This window comes from Tenrec ecaudatus, chromosome 3 (assembly GCF_050624435.1).
Source record: "Tenrec ecaudatus isolate mTenEca1 chromosome 3, mTenEca1.hap1, whole genome shotgun sequence".
Classification (NCBI taxonomy): Eukaryota; Metazoa; Chordata; class Mammalia; order Afrosoricida; family Tenrecidae; genus Tenrec; species Tenrec ecaudatus.
Genome location: NC_134532.1, coordinates 19,194,841 through 19,201,074, shown reverse-complemented (window position 1 = coordinate 19,201,074; position 6,234 = coordinate 19,194,841).

Below are 6,234 nucleotides of genomic sequence, written 5' to 3'. Positions count from 1 at the left end.
AGAGAGTGCTACAAGTTGCAAACACTGTGAGTTGGATACAGTGAAAGGAAGTATGATCTACAGACATAGCTATTTATGTAGATTTTGATATTGAGATATATACCACAATAAAATACTGGTAAAAAAATCTGGCTCAAAGAGATATTCTACAGGATTTAGGCTGCATTCTTTAGAGAGTAACGGGGAAGTATTTAAATCAGACTTCTATTCAAAATAATTGAAACAGGAAAATTTTAGTTAACTATTCGACGTTATGGGGAAACCTGCTAGGCAGACTATTTTGGGGGTGGTTTTCTGTTATGTTTGATAGGAAATTTTGCAGGTGTTTGTAATTGTTGAAAACAGTAATCTAATGCCACTGAACTACACCTGAGAAGAATGTTGCAAATAGTATTTTGTTGCATGTTTCATGAGAAAAATACGTTCAAATACATGACAGAAAGTTTTGCACACATAGCTGGAAACTCATGGAAATTCTTGCCAGTCCAACATTTCTAAAACTTTAAAATATTGAACAGGAAAAGGGATTATGATATAAACCAATAACTGAATTTACAAGAAAAAAATTCATAATGAAATCGTCTGTTTATTATTTTATTTTATTGTTTGTTTTTTGCCCAAAGCATTTTATTGTTAGCTGTGGTCATCATATAATTTGTCAATTTGACACGATTAAGAGTGAAGGGGTGGAGTCTAGTCAGTTAATCAGATCATAGCCAATGTGACCTCTGTGTTGGCATGGCCTTCTGAGGATTCTGGGAACTCCTGCATTCCTCCTTGGATGTCGGAGTCTCTTTCTCTGTCCCTGTTTCTCTCTGTTCTCTCCCTGGGAGACATTGCAGCTTACAAGATACATAGAAGTATGCTAATGCCCTGAGCTGGAGAAACCACGTGGACCCATGCCAGCACTTAGATGCTTGCAATGCCACCGGATCCAGAAGACTTCCCACCCACTGGCCTGTGCTTTTCCTGCATTTGGCATCATTGCATGTGTTTTGTGAGTCTGAAGAAGACTTTAAAAATAGGTATCGGACACATGGTCTAAGATTGGACTTAAGGACTGGATCTGGGCTGGGATGTTTTCTCGATATTTGATTTCTCTTGTATATAAAGCTATTTCTCAAGGAAACGAGTGTCTATGAATTTGTTTGTCTAGTCTACCCAGAGTAACACAGATGCCGTATCATTCCACAGTTCAATCACATCAAGCAGTATTTTCTGATTGCTACCACAATCAGTATGAAAACATCCTCTTCTTTCTTGAACTCTTTAATATCGGTGCCCTTTTACCCCACCCGCTACCCCACTGTACCTCCAAGAAACCCTTGTTTGTCTTGCTGCCTCTATACGTTCATTCTGGGTTCATATACTGTTAAACAGAAAAACACATAACAAAACTCAAGAGTATTACCCCCAGTTGCAAAATTCATCTAAGATGAACCCCAATAGGAATTGGAAGTTGAGGAAGAAGGCAGTCCAAGTGTAGTCTTCTGTCCTTCCCTGGAGTCCAGGACTGAGCCAGATGTGTTTAGGATCAATTATGTCAGTCTGGCTCCTGGAAGGTGGTGACCTTGCTGGATAACTGCCTTTCCAGGGCTTCAGTGTTCAAACATACTCTTTAGGTCTGGTGTCCTACAGCCTGCCCCTTGTACCTTTGACTGAACACATGCTAACATTCCCCAAACTGATTGTTAAACATATTACAAGGAATACAGACGACAACGACAAAACTAACTCCCTGCCTTCCAGTAGATTCTCCCCATAACACAGCCCTATTTTGTCATCTTTGCTGGTGAGGAGGGAACACTGTTCTTTTAGCAGCACAAATGAGGGATGCTTATAAACCACCATCCCTGCACTGGCCGCAAAATGAGACCGCTGACTGTGGGGAGTGGGACCCACTCCTGATGATGAGCCGGCTCCATCTCTTCTCTGTGTGAGCAAAGTACTGTTGCAATGTCTGTGGGTAAACTGCTTTTGCTGGTGACCACAGACAATGGTTTAACAGAATTATGCTGTTAAGTTGACCTTACACTGCAATAGAGGGGAATACTGTTGGAAGGAAGAATGAGGCTATTTTTATACATCTACCTTTCAATTGAAGCACAGCAAGTGAAAAAATGTATTTAAAAGGAAAACTAAGTATTGGATCGCCCCTGTGTACAGCTTACTGCTGTGGGATCGCCAAATTTGCGGATAGGTAGCTGGGTTGGGAGACTGGGATATAATACCGGGTGTCCTTTAAACTGGTTTACCCACAGAGCGCACAGCTGTGCTCTCAGTCATGCCGTCCCAGTTCACAGCACCTTCCTGTGCTTTGCTTCCCTTGCAGGTGCTGTGGCAATTCCCGTCCTAGCTGTTGATACTTCAGGAGCATCCCACAGAAGCCTGTAGAGGCATCTGGAGGCTTGATGCTGAACCACAAGGTCCGCAGAGGGAGGAGAGCTCCCACTGGTGATAATTCCTAGCTATGCCCAGCTCCCTCCTGCAGATGATTAGATCAGGCTACCTGGAGAGAGGCTCAGCACTGGGGAAACAGGAGTGCTTGGAATCTGCCAGGAGCTGGGCTAGGTGTCAGTGGAGGTGTTTCTATTTTGTTTTGAGAAAGGAATTACAAAGCTTCTCATCCTGCTAGTAGAAATGGGACCTGGCACCTCCAGATTTCCCAGCAGTTTTCCTGCTACAGGCCAGGTACCTTTCAGAACTGGTGCCCAGACTCTAGCATGATCCACTTCTCAATGTACACCCCTCCTTCCCGAGCCATCCACTGTACTAGAAAATTGAAACCCCAGGACCACGCATAAACAGTGGATAATTCTGAGCTGTATAGGAAATCACTGTTATAAGCAAAAATAAAAGTGTACTCTTCTAAAAATAATACAGAGAGTCCATAAGGGACTCTAGTAGACTGTTTATACTCCTTCTTTGCCCCAAACCACAATAACCTCTGGAAATGCAGACCAGTATCTGTCATGAATATAGATGCAAAAAATCCTCAACAAAGTCCTGGCCAATAGAATCCAACAGCATATGATTTTTTGTTAAGACCAATATTCTCAGGCCAATGAATCAGGATAAAACCCAGCAATAAAAACATCCACATAAAATTGATTTTTACAATGGCCCAAAAGACATTAAATGGGAAGCAGGTGCCTCCTCAACAAATGGTGCTGGAAAATCCGGATATCCACCTGCCAAAGAATGAAATGAAATATCCCATTCCATGTACCAAAACAAATTCCAGGTGGATTAAAGACCTATATGTAAAATCCAGAGCTAGCAGGATCATCAGAAGATCGGGTCATTGCTAGGAGGCCTAGTTCAGGGACTACATGGGCTGGCAGAATTAGCAAAAGAAACATACTCCATAAAAGGTAAAATAGATGAGTGGGACCTATGGAAAACAACACTTGTGTAAATCAAAAGAGTTTATTGATTAAACGAGTAAAAAGAGAACCCACAGACCGGAAGAAGGTATTTAATAATGACACATCAGATAAAAGAGTAATTACTGAGATCCACAGAATTTTACAAGCTTATAGCAAGGAAAAAACAAACTTTTGATAAGATGGGAAAAAGACCTGAACAAACAATTCACACAAGATGACACTTAAATGGCTAATAAACACATGTGGAAATGTTCCAGGTCATTAGTCATCCAGGAATTGGAAATCAACACAACAATGTGATACCAACTAAAGCCCAGTACTGTATCCCAATTTTAAAACAAAGCAAAGCAAAACAACAATAAAGGGTGGACAGGGTCTGGTGGGATAGGGACTCTTGCACACTGCTAGTAGACATGTAAATCTGTACAGCCACTATGGAAGGAGATACGGCGATACCTAAAACATGGAAATTGAACTACCATCTGACTCACCAATACCATTACTGGGCATATACCCCAAAGAAATAAGGAAGTGATGACGAACAGACATGTGTTCCCCCATGATCATTGCAGCACAGTTCACAATAGCACGAAGCTGGAAACGGCCTAAATTCCCATCAAGAGAAGAGTGGATACATTTTTTAAAAATTCTGATACACACAATTAAGTAATATGAATCCCTAAAAAGCAGCATTGAAACACCTCAACTCGTGGAGGGCTCTGGAAGAGATTAGGCTGAGTGAAGTTAGTCAAGCACAAAAGGACAAATGCTATCTAAGTCCACTGCACTTGGGAAAAGTGGCAGAAAGGGCACAAGCTCAAGTTTGCAGGCCATCTGGTCTTCTGGCAGGGAGCTAGATCGGCTGGGAAATAGCTGGACCAGGCAATGAACCACAAATCCTCTGGTCAAGGTAAGTATAGTGGAGGTCATTTGGCCAGAGGGCACTTCCTGATAGCTGGGATCCATTGGTGGGGGGAAAGAGGGCAGGGTGCTGAGTGATAGCAATATGGATCTGGGGTGAGGTCCCCTGGAGAGGGTGGTGGTCCTCTCAAAGGGGTGAGGCTTAGTGATGATAGGGAGTGGACAGCACTGAAGAGGGGAGATGGAACAGTCAATTTTGGGTGAACATAAGTGCGTGTCTGTTGGGGTGTGGGAAAGGAGAGCTGACAGCCAAGTGGGGGAAGGAGGGACTTCAGGTGCTCTTGGGATCAACAGGTAGGGAGGGTATTTCATGACTTGCACTCAGAGAGCAGAGCTGACCTAGGGCTCTGGGGTTACCTGGGAAGCCAGGCCAGATGTCACAGAACAGTGGACATCGAATCTTGACTCTCAGAGTACAAGTCATGCTGCAGAGCTGCATCTGTGAGATCCCCAAATGGGAACTCCACTGGGGGAACTGGATTCTACCCCAGACTCTCTAACCTGAGGATTTAAGCAGGAAAACACATGGTGTCTGGGGTTGAAGAAAACAGCTGTACCAAGAGCTGTGTACTATTGGTTGTCAAACAAGTCTTGGTACAGCGAGTGTGCTGTGTTAAGACGTATTATCCTGGCAACCCTGTGATGGCTGTCCTGTTGCAGTCTGCTTATACTCATCTACATTAGACTGTGTCTCAGAGGTGTGCCGCCATTGGGGCTCACCGTCTTGAAGGAGTGTAATTTGTTTTATTATTTTTCAGAAAGTGAAACCTAGGGATGTTGAGCCCACAGGGAAAGAAAGTATAACAAGGGTTTAGGGTGGGTGCTTGAAGAGTGGAGGAGACAAAAGGGAGATGATTTCCAGAAGTCTAGGAAGGAACCCTATCATTTGGAAAACATGTATGAGTATGCAAGAAATTGCACAGTTTCGATAGAATTGAAACTGTATGACCTATACAGTGGTTCCCAAGTTAAATCATTTTAATTTTATCAAATAAAAGGAAATAAAGGAATAGATCAAGGAATGGGTTTGGAGCTTGCACTAAATCCTAGCCCCAATTTAAGAACAATCAGTTCTTACTTCATGGCCCTGCTTGATCCTCAGCTTAATGAAATGATCACTTGATATAAGGGTGCTAGAGCAAAGTGTTGAAGAAACCAGATGGTCCCTGACTATCAATCAGAACAGTGTCTGAGGTCTTAAAAGCTTGCATTCAAACAAGCAGCCATCGAAGCAAGGAGTCCGCTAACTCCACACTGAGAAAGCACAGCAGCTCATGTGACCCAAAGATGGCAATTACAAACCATCAGTACAGTGAGGAGAAAAGCATGAGAGCACACATTGTGAACACCCAATTTGGGGAGGCCTTTGGGGATGGTGAGAGCCCCAAACCCATCTGCAGAGCATCTGGTCAGACGGATCCACTGGCAGATGGCTCTAGTCACAGAAAAGAGTCTCCATCAACCTTACTATCAGACAGAGACCATGGTCATCCTGATTATGCAAGGTTGAATTCAACACTCAGCTAGGGGACCGCCAAACAGATGAGACTTGACTTGGTTCTGAGCGCAAGCAATTCTTACCGGTTCAATGACAGAAACCTCTTCCCTGGCTTTTTGAATATTTTTGGTGGTCTTTTCCTTCTTACACATTTGCCTTTATACTATTATGTTTTTACCTTACCACCTTAGCGAATTTTTGTTTGTTTTTGTTCGGTCTTCCCGCAGTGATGTACAGGTAGAGCAGATGCATATTGATAATAACGTCTATAAGGGTCTATAGGAATAGGTAGGGGGAGATCGGGAGGGAAACAGGATTTGGGGAGTAACTAATGAAGATGGGAGGGGGAAGGGAGCACTAGGACAGATTGTGATTGTATAAATCTTCTTAGAGACAATTTACCTATGGCAGGGCAGGGGGGCGATG